Source organism: Meriones unguiculatus, chromosome 17 (assembly GCF_030254825.1).
Source record: "Meriones unguiculatus strain TT.TT164.6M chromosome 17, Bangor_MerUng_6.1, whole genome shotgun sequence".
In the NCBI taxonomy this organism is placed as follows: domain Eukaryota; kingdom Metazoa; phylum Chordata; class Mammalia; order Rodentia; family Muridae; genus Meriones; species Meriones unguiculatus.
Genome location: NC_083364.1, coordinates 88,728,213 through 88,743,809, shown reverse-complemented (window position 1 = coordinate 88,743,809; position 15,597 = coordinate 88,728,213).

The following is a 15,597-nucleotide window of genomic DNA, read 5'->3' as shown; positions in this document are numbered from 1 at the left end:
GTTCAGAAGAAGCCCATGTGTCCTGTATTAATTTAATGACTCTACTCATTGGAATTCTGAATTTCCCCTCAGTCTTCAGTATGAAGAAGAGAGATGAGGAAGCTTGGAGGAGGAAGGTGACACACTTTTTTACCTTAAGAGGAGGAAGGTACATCCTTTTTTACCTTAAGGGCATCTGTCATAAGGAGTAAGCATAACTTACACCCTCCCCTAGCAGCCCTATATGGTGGTCATGGGCCCATGCCTACATTCCAATGCTTTTACTGATTTTTTTTATCAGAATGATATTTGTATGTATATGCAGGGAACAGAAAAAACATGAATATTAAAGACAAATTGAAGTTATTTATCACAGATACTGTATACTACCTTTTAGTAGATAAGTAATGTTACCTTTTTATTTTTAATTTTTGCCTTCACAAAAATTAGTCACGTTTTAGTTCAGGATGCTATAGAAGTAATAACGAGTGGCTTTTTTAAAAACTTTTTCATCAATTACACTTTATTCATTCTGCATCCCCCCATAAGCCCCTCTCTCCTCCCCTCCCAATCCCACCCTCCCTCCTTCCTCTGCATGCATGCCACTCCCCAAGTCCACTGATAGGGGAGGTTCTCCTCTCCTGTCTCTAGTCCATCAGTTCACATCAAAAGTGGCTGCATTGTCCTCTACTATAGCCTGGTAAGGCTGCTCCCCCCCAGGGGGAGGTGATGAAAGAGCAGGCCAATCAGATTATGTCAGAGGCAGTCCCTCTTCCCATTACTATGTAACCCACTTGGACACTGAACTGCCATGGGCTTTTAACAGTAGAAATCTCTAACACTTCTGAAAGCTGGGATGATAAGATGAAGGCTGGCATTACTGTATCCTTTAGTTGCAAATATGATTGTGTAATTTGTGACAACTGTCATGGGACCAGAGATAATCATATTATTTTAAGTAAAATACACCAGGTAAGAAAAGATACATATCTCCTATTCTACACTACTGTGTAGAATATAAAACATTGATTTTATAGGAACTGGAAGTATAATGGTAGTTGCTAAAGACGGGGAAGAGTAGGGTGCTGGAAGAGTGAGTCATAGTGAGACTCGAACAGGAAGTTTTATGTTCAAACAACACAGCAGTGAGATTCTAAAAATTAAAATATGTTATGTACTTCAAAAAAATGGAAGAGAGGATTTTGACTGTTTTTGTCAACTGATAAATGCTTGAGAAGGTAGATAATTAACCTGAATTAAACATTATATAATGTACATGTAAATGAGCATATTAAGTTAGACTTCATAAACAGATTTTACATGTCTGTACGCACTACTTAGAAGTAAATTTATTTTTAAGAAAAATAAATGAATTAGAAAAGTTAAAGGTGAATTAATAATAACAATTTGGTATCTTAAAAACAAAGAAAAGTAGAGAAATGTCCTCAGAAGCCTTAAAGGACAATGGCGATGAGACTAATTACATCACTGGAACACCACAATGACAGGAGAAAACTTAGGCATTTGATTCTTTAAAGAAATAAATATGAAATAGTTTTTAATGATTTAAAATATTCACTTAAAATAATAACATCATTTCATCTCCTTTTCCCCCTTCAATTCCTCCCATGTCTGCTACTTCCAAACCCTCTATGTCCCCTTGCTCCCTTTCCATCTCCTGAACACTTTTAATTATTACTTTAACATATGTACACATACACATATCATACACACATACATGTGACTAATGCATAAGTACTACTGGCTGTGTCTTGTTTGTGTTTCTTGTATGCACATGATTTCAGGACTGAGAACTTGGCATTATATAATCACTTAGGGGTTCATTCTTGGAGGAGACCAATTATCCCTCTCAGCCCTAGTCAGTGGCCTGTAGCTTTTATCCAGGGGTGGAGCCCTTAAAATTTCCCCTATGATGTTAGTGAGTCTACTACTTTTATCATTGTCCAGGCTTGTTTAGACTGTTGCCATTGTTGTCATATCATAGGTGTAGCTTCCTTATTTCTAGCAATCTTTTCAGACTTCCTGCTTCTCTGATTTACATAATCTTTCCACCCCTCTTCTAGGTTGGTTAAAAATTGTTTGGCTTGTCTCATATAAAGCCTGGATTTTGCCTTTTTATTTTTTTTATTAATTACAGTTTATTTACTTTGTATCCCAGCTATAGCCCCACTGCTCATTCTCTCCCAATCTCACCCTCTCTCCCTCATCTCCTCCCATGCCCCTCTCCAAGCCCATGAATAGGGAAGGTCCTCCTTCCCTTCCATCTGACCCTAGCTTATTTGGTCTCACCAGGACTGGCTGTATTATCCTCCTCTGCTTCCTGGCAAGGCTGCTCCCTCATCAGGGGGAGGTGGTCAAAGAGCCAGTCACTGAGTTCATGTCAGAGACAGTCACTGTTTCCTTACTAGGGCTCCCACTTGGATACTGGGCTGCCATGAGCTACATCTGTGCAGGGGTTCTAGGTTATATCCATGCATGGTCCTTTGTTGGAGTATCAGTCTCAGAAAAGACCCCTGTGCTCAGATTTTTTGGTTCTGTTGCTCTCCTTGTGGAGTTCCTGTCCTCTCCAGGTTTTATTGTCTCCCACTTCTTTCCTAAGATTCCCTGCACTCTGCCTGAAGTTTGGTTATGAGTCTCAGTATATGTTTTATATGCTGGAGAGGATGTGGAGAAAGGGAAACCCTCCTCCATTGCTGGTGGGAATGTAAACTGGTTTAACCACTTTGGAATCAATCTGACCCTTTCTAGAAAATTAGGAATAGTGCTTCCTCAAGATCCAGCTATACCACTCCTAGACATATATCCAAAATACCCTCAAATACACAACAAGGACATTTGCTCAACCCTGTTTGTAGCAGCTTTATTTGTCATAGCCAGAACCTGGAAACAACCTATATGTCCCTCAACAGAGGAATGGATACAGAAATTTTGATATTTTTACACAATGGAATACTACTCAGCAATTAAAAAACGAGGAAATAATGAAATTTGCAGGCAAATGGTGGGATCTAGAAAAGATCATTCTGAGTGAGGTATCCCAGAAACAGAAAGACACACACAGTACATACTCACTGATAAGTGGAAATATAGAATAAACCTACGAATATCTGTACACCTTAAGAAGCTGAGCTAGAAGGAGGACCCTGGTTAAGATGATCAATCCTCATTCAGAAAAGCAAATGGGATATACATTGGAGGAAGGAGAAAACAGGAAACAGGGCAGGAGCCTACCACGGGGAGCCTCTGAAAGACTCTTTCCAGCAGTGTATTATAGCAGATACTGGATTTTGCCTTTTTATTTGATTTCTAAAGAATAAAAATTAAAATTAAAAGAATAAATAAATAAATAAATAAATAAGCACTAGACTCTACAGTTATCTTGTGCTTTAAATCTAAAGCTTATTCATAATTTTACATTCCTTTACTTATAGCAAGAAGGCCAAAGGCACACCACATCCACCATCTGTATTCTCAAATGGACTGTCACCCAAGCCTGTGCACTGCTCTGCTTTGCTCCTTTATAGTTTCTACTGCTTGTGTGTTCTATGTCTCACGCACATATTAAAGTTGTTGTTAAGTTTTTCACCAAGGTGCACTGACCACATTTGCTTCATTTGTGGGTTTCTTTTTTCTTTTTCTTTTTTTATTTATTACAATTTATCACTTTGTAGTCCAGCTGTAGCCACATCCATCATTTCCTTCCAATACCACTCTCCCTGCCTCTTCTCCTGCCATGCCCTATCCAGCAGTCCACCAATAGGGGAGGTCCTTCTCCCCTTCCATCTGAATCTAGCCTATCAGGTCTCACCAGGACTGGCTGCGTTGTCTTCTTCTGTGGCCTGGTAAGTCTGCTCTCCTCCTGCCCCTCAGGGGGAGATGATCAAAGAGCCAGCCACTGCGTTCATGTCAGAGACATGCCCTGTTCTCTTTACTATGGTAGCCACTTAGAGACTTAGTTACGCAGATGGGCTATATCAGTGCAAAGGTTCTCCGTTATCTCCATGCATGGTCCTTGGTTGGAGTATCATTCTCAGAAAAGACCCCTGTGCCTACAGTTTTTGGTTCTGTTGCTCGTTTTGTGGAGCTCCTGTACCTTCCAGGTATTTCTATATCCCCCTTCTTTCATAAGATTCTCTGCACTTTGCCCAAAGTTTGGCTATGAGTCTCAGCATCTTCTTCAATACCTTGCTGGGTAGAGTCTTTCAGAGGCCCTCTGTGGTGGGCTCCTGTTCTGTTCCCTATTTTATCCATCTTCTGATGTCTATCTTGCTTGACTTTCTCAATGAGGAGTCCTCCTTATTGAGTATATACCATGTGTGCCTTTCTGCTTCTGGGATATGCCACAAAATTTGAAAAGCTAAATGAAATGAACAATTTCCTTGATAGATTTCATTTACCAAAGCTAAACCAAGATCAAGTAAATATATTAAACAGTCCTATATCCCCCAAGGAAATAGAAGCAGTCATCAAGTCTCCCTGCCAAAAAAAAAAAAAAAAAAAAAAAAAAAAAAAAAAAAAAAAGGCCTGGGCCTGATGGTTTCAGCACAGAATTCTACCAGATCCTTAAGGAAGAGCTAACACCAAAACAAATACTTTCAAACTATTCCACAAAATAGATACAGAAGGAATGTTATCAAACATTCTATACGGCTATATTAACCTTGATACCTAAACCACACAAAGATCCAACAACAACAGCAACAAAAAACAGAAAACTTCAGGCCTGTCTTTCTTATGAACACTGACCCAAAAATACTCAATAAAATACTCACAAACCGAATCCAAGAACACATAAAAGATCTCATTCACCATGACCAAGTAGGCTTCATCCTAGGTATGCAGGAGTGGGTCAACATTCATTAATCCATCAATGTAATCTACCACATAAACAAATACAAAGAAAAAAAAAAACCACATGATCATCTCCTTAGATGCTGAAAAGCATTTGACAAAATTCAACACCCATTCATGTTTAAAGTTTTGGAGAGATCAGGGATAAAAGGCACATACCTAAACATAGTGGCTATACAACATTAATGGCTTTCTTTAGGGATGCACCAAATACACTTTGTTTTTTTATTATTATTATTTTTATCAGTTACATTTTATTAACTCTGTATCCCAGCCGTGTCCCGATCCCTCATTCCCTCCAGTCCCTCCCTCCCTCCCTCATCTCCACCATGCCCCTTTCCAAGTCCACTGATAGGGGGGACCTCCTCCCCATTCATCTGATCCTGTTTTATCAGGTATCTTCAGGACTGGCTGCAAAGCCCTCCTCTGTGGCCTAACAGGACTGCTCCTCCCTTCGGGGGTGGGGAGACCAAAGAGCCAGTCATTGAGTTCCTGTTAGAAATAGTCCTTGATCCCCTCACTTTGGAAAACCAATTGCTTACTGAGCTACCACAGGCTACATCTGAGTGGAGGTTCTAGGTTATATCCATACATGGTCCTTGGTTGAATGTCAGTCTCAGAAAAGACCCTGTGCCCAGATATATTTGGTCCTTGTGGAGCTCTTATCCTTTCCCCATCAGACTAACTCCCCTTCTTTCTTATGATTCCCTGTACTCTGCCAAAGGTTTGGTCATGAGTCTTTGCTTTGAAAACACTGCTAGTTAGAGTCTTTCAGATGCGCTCAGTAGACTCCTGTCATACATTCAATGCACATCCCATCTGTCTTTCTAAACGAGGATTGATCATCTTACCCCATGTCCGCTCTATTGATTATCTTTTTTAGGTGTATAGATTTCATTATGTTTATCATATAACACTTAAAGAAATGCTCATCCTCATTAGCCATCAGGGAAATGCAAATCAAAACGACCCTGAGATATCACCTTACACCCATCAGAATGGCCAAGATGAAAAACTCAAGCGATAACACATGCTGGAGAGGTTGTGGAGAAAGGGGAACCCTCCTCCACTGCTGGTGGGAATGTAAACTGGTACAACCACTCTGGAAAGCTATCTGGCGCTTTCTAAGACAAATAGGAATAGTGCTTCCTCAAGACCCAGCTATACCACTGCTAGGTATATACCCAAAGTTTGTTCAAGTACACAAAAGGGATACTTGCTCAACCATGTTTATAGCAGCTCTATTTGTAATAGCCAGAATCTGAAAACAACCCAGATGTCCATCAACGGAGGAATGGGTACAGAAATTGTGGTATTTTTATACAATGGAATACTACTCAGTAATCAAAAAGGAGGAAATCATGAAATTTGCAGGCAAATGGTGGGATCTAGAAAAGATCATTCTGAGTGAAATATCCCAGAAGGAGAAAGACAAACATGGGATATACTCACTTATATAGACCTATAAGATATGATAATCATAATGAAATCTATACACCAAATACACTTTGATTGCTGTTTCTTCTATTCCTTAAGGAGTCAATTTTCATATCTCCAAGAATATTGAAATCCTATTATGAGAATTGTTGCAGTGATTCATTTCATAAACATCTTGAGACACTTGCCATGTGCAGCTGCTAGAAACAAGATGATAGACTTTGTGTGTGGATTATACATTTTATTTCTGTTGGAAAGACTAAATGGTTTTTGCCCATTTAGTGTGTAAGGAGATAGATATATCTATGGATGTTTTTACTTCCCAATTAATTTTCTTTATATTTGTTTGATTTGTGCTTTCTACCTTCCTGACCGTGGTATCCATTCAGCTGCAACACATGTCATTTCCACACAAATGTTTCACCATTTTAATATGTTTATTCAATTTCACTAGATTTCAGAGCAGCTTTTATTCATGTTGAGCTGGGCCCTTGGGCTTACCAGTCACTGCTCTGTCTCTCTGTCTGTCTGTTTGCCTGCCTACCTGCCTGACTTTGTCTCTGTCTCTCTGTCTATCTGTCTGCTGTCTCTCTTTGTGTGTGTGTGTGTGTGTGTGTGTGTGTGTGTGTGTGTTTGTGCAGGCCATATCCTTTACATAGCTAGTACCAATATTATTCATTCTCTGAATTTTAAGTATGCAAGATTTTCATTAAGAGAAATTATGTTAATGAGAAGACATTTGAATGACAGGCTTGACATATTTCTTGAATTTTCATCCATAGAAAATCAGGCATTTTGGGATTATTCCCCTGTGAGCTATTACTTCAGCCTTAACTGCCAAGACACATGAAGGAAATTTCCTGTCAGCATACTGAATTTTAATACTTTTATAATTCTGAACAGCAACATAAAGAATGTACTTCAGGGAAATTTCAGGTTTATTTGTAATCATATCATATGCCAGCTTTACAGAGTCCTCATTTTGTGTTCTTATTGCTTAATATGTGTTAGAAGGTAATTTCCTTTGATTGTGTTGAAACTTTTCCTTCCATCACTGCACCACAAATCTCACGATTTTCTTTATTGTGTTAGAAATGAGATTATTTAAGTACATTGTACTCTTCAGTTGTATAATTAATTTGCTGATAACAAAGATGTCAGACTATCATACAAAAATGGGCTTTGGATCTGAAATGAGTTTTGTACTGTTTTATAAAATTGCATTTTACAAAGATTTACTTGTTCTTGATTACTGCATACCAAGCAGTAGTAAAGTCAGTATTTATGATCACCAAGGATGATCAAGAAACAAAAAACCCCATCTCTCCTTTGAAACATTAGTAAAATGACACCTTGAGATACTTAAAATAATGTGCTCAGCATTAAGCTCAGGTCATTCAGCCATTTTAGTAACTTTCAGCATTTTAGTAACGGGTTTATACAATAGGCTTCTACACTAGGATAAACACAAACAGCTTCTCGTTATTGACAGGCAGTGGACTTGAGAATAAACAATAGCAGGCTCAATCTGCCTGTTATATCATCAGTAAATATAAAGTTCTATCTTATAAATGTCAGATTAAACTTGTGTAATAAAAAATCCATGTGACATATAAATGATCCACATTAAATGATTTAGGAGAGCCATGCATTTCAAATATTGAACATAATGACAGATATTACATTGAAGGTATTTGTTAGAAGTCAAAGTATTTTCAAAGTGTGCCATGGATTGATCTGCACTTTTGTGGCAGTAATAGGGAAATGGGGCCTTCACTGAGACAAAGCTGTAAGGGACTGACTTTGCCAGGAACATTCTGGAAGGCGCTGGAAAATCCATAGGCAGCCTCTGTCTCTCTAAATTCCTAGTATGTGACTGTGAACAGCACTGATGTCTGTACCAGGCATTTCTCATTAAGCAAGCTATGCTTGAAAAATTACTGAGGAAATAAAATAAAATCAGGTCTGGGCCACACATCAACAAGATGAATTACACTTGGGTTGTTTTGGATTAGTCTTTAAAAATATTTAAACTACAATAGCCTTGAGACAATGTAAGCTTTGAGCCTATAGTTACTATCTGCACATAAAAACAACAAAGGGGGCATCAAGAGAAAATGTTCTAAATGGCAAAGGCATATAGGAATTTAAAAGGAGTTAATTACATATGGGTGTGTGTTTTGTATCACTTTGCTTTGTGAGTTATACACAAGCCTTGTACACAAAAAAATGTAAAGGAATTATAAAGATTTGTGAGAAATATATGCTTAATGTTAACATTCCACCGAGTTCCACAGTAAAATGGCAAAGGAATGGGTTAGGGCTATCTGTACATTAGTAGAAATGAATAAAGATCAGCAAAAAAAAAATATGCTAGTTTATTATATGAAATTCAAGAGCACAATTTTTAAAAAGCAATGTTGAAGTAACTACAACAAACACAGGTGTAAAATGACATGAATCTTTTGAAAAAGTCATTCCAGATTTAGGATATCTATCACAAGAAAATAAGTAAGATTTTGCAAGGAATCATGTACTACTTAACACAAATAGGAAGCTGCAAAAGCTCCAAACATGTAACTATGTAACTAAATGTAAATATATTTGAAAGACTTTAAGCTGATTCATAAAATGTAATATAAAATGCCCATCATTTGATAAATAGCAAAGTTAGGTATAAAGCTTGATAGTTACTAGGAAATAAATTAAAACAAAAGTAACTGGAAATAAATGTCCACAAACATCAGTAGTTAGTTTAAAGCATGAAGAATACATATTAAATATCATGTGTAAATATGTCTGTCCATCCTAGAATTCCATTACAGCACACTCATAATCTTCTAAGACAGAAGCACTGGCATTCCTGGAAATGATGCCTATATTCTTTGTCTTTCTAGTATGACAAATAATTTAATTAGCAAGGAACTAAATTAAATGACACATATTAAAATTTTTCTTAATTGAAAATGCATAATTTTACATGCATTAAAATTTATGTTTAAATTCTTCAATGACGAGTTGTATTCTTTAATTTTATAGAGAGATGTTATAAATGAATTAATCTGGTGACATTGACCATGTTATTATTCAATCAAACAAATAAAACATTCCCTCTCACAGATGTAGCACATGACAGTTCAGTGTCCAAGTGGGTTCCATAGTAATAGGAACAGGGCCTGTCTCTGACAAGAACTGATTGGCCTGCTCTTTGATCACCTCCCCCTGAGGGGGGAGCAGCCTTTCCAGGTCACAGCAGAAGACAATGCAGCCACTCCTGATGAGACCTGATAGAGTAAGATCAGAAGGAAGAAAAGGAAGACCTCCCCTATCTGGACTTGGGGAGGGGCATGTGTGGAAAGGAGGGATAGGGAGGGAAGGAGGGAGGGAGGGAGCTACAGGGGCGGATACAAAGTGAATAAAGTGTAATTAATAAAAAATAATGATAAAATAAAAGAAAAAAGAAAAAATTCCCAAGAAAAACAACTCTTTCAGAAAAAAAAATGGGTTTTCCATTTGCTTTAGTCAAATTGAGAAGATGACAGATGCTTGGTACTGAAATGCAGTTCATTTTGTAGCTTAGAACTCAAAATGATGCAGTCATATGCGTCTAAAACAAAAAGGGGGAACTGTAGAGAGCTGCGTAATGCCGCGCCTTAAAGATGGAGCTGGTTTCCGCCTTCCACCTTCCCGATGGTGAGTGCTCTCTGTCACGAACAACTCCACATTTGGCTAAGGCTGAGGATCTGGCTTGCTTCCATGTATGTGGACCTATCTGCATTGCCTACGTGGCACGCCTGGGTTGGCTACCCAGAGGCTATTTAAGCTGTGGGCTGGCTTTCCCCAGGGTCAGATGATTGTTCAAGGTTCCTGGATAAACTGCATTGAAAAAAAAAAAAAAAAGAAATACCAACAATTTCTGAAGAAAGTCCCAATTTTCTCAGTCAGCTGTGTGTGCAGGTTTTCAGGCCCAACGCCATTAAGTATTTCCCCACAGAAGACAGACATACTGTGTCTGGGGATTTTTAAGCATGATGGGATAAATCCTTGAGCTCCATGCCTAGAAATAACTATTCTGAAATTTGATAAAATTGAATACCATATTTAATTTGCTACTTCCCACTTTGTCTTTTGACTTTACTAGTTGCTAAGAGAGACATAAGGAAATAAAACCTTACTCTTATTTTTGAGACTTTCACACCTGTGGGGGGAAAAAAAAAAACCCGGTAATTTTTTCATCCCCGGGGACTTACCGCATACCTTATTTTACATGCGGTTTGACACAGGAATTCACACCGATGTCTTTACACAGATGGAAAGCAGTGGATCAGTACTTGAGTTAAGTGAGATGGCACATTCCTCAAAGGTTGACGGATAGACCACGGTCATGTTCAGCAGATTACCAGAGCTGCTGTTCCATATTTCCTATATCAGAGTACTTAAATACTCTTAAAAGTGGATATTAACAAAATAAATACTACTTATTATTTTAACAGAACTCTCCTACAAACATCTTAAAGCACATCCTTCTAAACAGTTCAACATGTTCTCAGACTTTGTGGTATATTAGATTTTAAACATGATTGATTCATACTAGATTTTTGCTCACAAAGAGTAAATTATTTGATCCCAGTGTCACGGGGATCAAATAATCTAAGAACAAGCCTGCATCCTTCATTAAGCAAGTAATCATACCTCCTTGAGTCCTGGTTTTATCTCTCTTAAGATAAGATGAGATCTGGTTTTTATTAAAATTCCCCTGGCTCAAAAATTTCCAAAATGTTCTTCATACTTCCAATTAGAATTTCTTCACCTAAAATAAGGAGTAATGATTTTTATTTCTCTTATGTTTTTAAAAACGTATGCTTAGAATCATGTCCCCCAAATACTTTAGAAGAACACAGCTATCTCTAAACACCTACTCTAGGAATATTCTGGTCAGTCTCTTCCGAGGGCTAAAACTCAATCTAGCTTTTAGACTGGGGCTTCTCTTCAGTTGTTTCCTCGCGGAGCTACAAATAGTTGGGCAATATGAGCCTAGTTTGGGGGTTTTGTGAAAAGTACATAAGAATAAATTACATTTATAAAAAAGAGTCTGATTTTATTATTCTACCTACTGTAACATTGATCTGTTATGTAACATCTACTTATCCATCTATTATCTATCTCTCTTTATCTCTATCATTTATCTGTCTGTCTATATATTTATCATCTAACTTTCATTAATATATTCATTTTCAACAATATAACATAATACAATGTTTGGTATGATACACAACAAATAAAGCAACACAGTATACAAGGATACTCTATAATAGTGAACACAGTATGTTACTTCTCTTTCCTTCAAATAATAATGATTGTTTAGATTCCCACCAGCAATGGAAGAAGGTTCCCCTTTCTCCACATCCTCTCCAGCATTTGTTGTCACTTGATTTTTTGATCTTAGTGCAACCACTTTCAAATCAATCTGGCGCGTTCTCAGACAATTAGGGATAGTGCTTCCTCAAGATTCAGCTATACCACTCGTAGGCATATATCCAAAAGATGTTCAAATGCACAACAAAGACATTTGCTCAACCACCTTTGCAGCAGCTTTATTCATAATAACCAGAATCTGGAAACAACCCAGAGATCCCTCAGTGGAGGAATAGATACAGAAATTTTGGTATATTTAAACAATGGAATACTACTGAGCAATTAAAAACAAGGAAATCATGAAATTTGCAGGCAAATGGTGAGACCTAGAAAAGATTATCCTGAGTGACGTATCCCAGAAGCAGAAAGACATGCATGGTATATACTCACTTATAAGTGCATATTAGATGTATAATATAGGACAAACCTACTAAAATCTGTATACCTAAAGAAGCTGGGCAAGAAGGAGGACCCCGGGTAAGATGATCAATCCACACTCAGAAAGGCAAACATGATGAACATCAGAAGAGGGAGAAAACAGGGAACAGGACAGGAGCCTACCACAGAGGGCCTCTGAAAGACTCTAGCCAGCAGGGTATTGAAGTAGATTCTGAGACTTATAGCCAAACTTTGGGCAGAGTGCAAGGAATCTTATGAAAGAAGGGGAAGATAGAAAGACCTGGAGGGGACAGGAGCTCCACAAGGAGAAAAAAAAAAAAAAAAAAAAAAAAAAAAACAAGAAATCTGGGCCCAAAGGTCTTTTCTGAGACTGATACTCCAACCCAGGACCATGCATGGAGATAACCTAGAACCCCTGCTCAGATGTAGCCTATGGCATCTCAGTATTCAAGTGGGTTCCCTAGAAATGGGAACAGGGACTGTCTCTGACCTGAACTCAATGGCTGGCTCTTTGATCACTTTCCCCTGAGGGAGGAGCAGCCTTGCAGAGCTGCAGAGGAGGACAATGTACCTAGTCCTGATGAAACCCTGTAGGCTTGGGTCAGAGGGTAGGAAGGAGGATTTGGAGAGGAGCATGGGAGGAGATGAGGGAGGGAGGGTGAGATTGGGAAGGAATTACGGAGGTGGCTACAGCTGGGATACAGAATAAATAAATTGTAATTAATAAAAAAATTAAAAAATTATATTGGTCTTGAAATAACAGCAGCAAATATGCCTAATTTCCATATTAATATTTAGTTTGGCTTTCTCGAAGTGTAATATATTGAATTATTTTGTGAATGAATGTGTTCGATAAAAACAATAGGCTAGCATACTCAGCAAAATGGTTATTATATTTTAGGCAGATGGAGGACTTGGGTGATCTATGAACTAAAAACCAGTATAAGTATAAATTCATGCATCAAGGTAATTGAATATTTCCATAAAATCCATAAATAAATACTGTGTGTTTGATACTATTCTAAAAGAAACTATTCCTTATGTCTTTGGGTAAATAACTAACTAGCATTAATGACATGCAAAACTCTTACATATAAGGAATTTCTTCAAAAAATTTCAGGCTATAATTTAATCAGTCAGTTTCTACTATTTTATGATATGAATTTTTAATTTTTATGGAGATAAGTTAAACATATATCAGATTTATTTTTTGTTCTCCAAGAGAGAGAGAAAATTTATGTTAAGCTTTTCAAGTAGATTTGTCATGTTTCTTTCTTCTTAATAAGATGTTTATATGATCACAGCCATGGAGGTAAGAATAAGTATCCTTGTGACAGAAATATTTTAATGAACATAAATTTACACAACAACTTTAACATATAGTACAGGGACATAAAGTGTGTGTTTTCCTTATCACTTGCTGCGTAGATGCATCCTATAAGAATGGCTCTGAACTCAGATGAAAATGTATAACTTAGCAGCATGTTGATTCTTTGACTAAAATACCACTTTCAGTTCCAATGTGGGATGTGCTTTCATGGGGTTAAGTTTTTAATTTCAATTATAAACTTATAGCACTGTTTCTTCCACATTTTCCAGAAATAACATTAATGTATGGAAGACATACCCACAGTTGAACATGAGCATATGCTAAAAACTATTCTGTTATTTACAGAGAAGTAAAACTGGATCTATGCACTCAAATTTCTTGCTGTTTTGACTAACCTATAGAAGACTCGTCCTAAATTTTCTAATAACAAGGCAACTAATCAAGAAGAATTCCAACAATCCACAAGAGTGGCAATTTCTCATTTTGTTGTTTTCTTGCTAACTCTTGAAGGAACGTCAAGTTTCAGTATGATATGACACATTTAGAAGAGGCTTTCCTTAGTACATGTGCTGTATATTAAATAGATGATCTTATTGTGCTGTGCCTGTGTGCAATAATTGGCAATCTCTAGAACTAGCTAGGGTTGGATGAAAGGGGAGGAGGTCCTCCCCTATCAGTGGACTTTGAAAGGGCTAGGGAGAAGATGAGGGAGGGAGGGAGGATGGGGTTGGGAGGGAATGAGGAAGTGGGATACAGCTGTGATACAAAGTTAATAAACTGTAACTAATATTTTAAAAATAAAAATTTAATTAAAAACATGTTTATCATATCTTATAGGTCTATATGAGTGAATATATACCATGTGTGTCTTTCTCCTTCTGGGATATTTCACTCAGAATGATCTTTTCTAGATCCCACCATTTGCCTGCAAATTTCATGATTTCCTCGTTTTTGATTGCTGAGTAGCTTTCCATTGTGTAAAAATACCACAATTTCTGTATCCATTCCTCTGTTGAGGGACATCTGGGTTGTTTCCAGGTTCTGGCTATGACAAATAAAGCTGCTACAAACATGGTTGAGCAAATGTCCTTGTTGTGTACTTGAGCAAATATGAAATCTATACACCTAAAAAAGATAAACAAGAAAGAGGACCTGGGGTAAGATGATCAATCCTCACTTAGAAAGACAAATGGGATGTGCATTGGATGTAGGAGAAAACAAGTAACAGGACAGGAGCCTACCGCAGAGGGCCCCTGAAAGACTCTACCTATCAGTGTATCAAAGCAGATACTAAGACTCACAACCAAACCTTTAGCAGAGTGCAGGGATTCATATGAAAGAAGGGGAGTTAGCATGATGTGGAAAGGATAGGAGCTCCACAAGGACCAAATATATCTGGGCACAGGGTCTTTTCTGAGACTGACACTCAACCAAGGACCATGTATGGATATAACCTAGAACCTCTGCTCCGACGAAGCCCGTGGTGGCTCAGTAGCCAATTGGTTTCCCATAGTAAGGGGAACAGGGACTATTTCTGACATGAACTCAATGGCAGGCTCTTTGACCTGCCCATCCCCCAAGGAAGGAGCAGTCCTGCTAGGCCACAGAGGAGGACTCTGCAGCCAGTCCTGAAGATAACTGATAAAACGGGGTCAGACGAAAGGGGAGGAGGTTCTCCCCAAGCAGTGGACTTGGAAAGGGGCAGAGAGGAGATGAGGGAAGGAGAGAGGGTTTGGGAGGGAATGGGGAAGTGGGATACAGCTGGAATACAGCGTTAATAAAATAATAAAAAAAGAAAAACAAACAAACAAACAAAAACATATTTTGTAGTGTTTAAGATATTTTAAACTATAACTGGTAGAAAGCTAATCCACAGACTTTTGGCTATTTAATATTCTTGTTGATATTTTAAGTTTTAGAAGTCCTAGTTTCTTCAGTTTCTCAAACTACAGAATTTAGATGAACAATGATGAACATTATAATGTTACCATTTGCGCTTGGGTCAGACTTGTGGAAATGTAACTCAATAATGATTTTTCATAAAAACTTCTCTGAAATAATACAATTTACTCTGACAAAAATTGTAACCCAACACTTGATGAATTGTGCTTTAATATTTTAATGTTAATTTATAGTCCCTGGAAATTAACAGAATTTAGAAAATT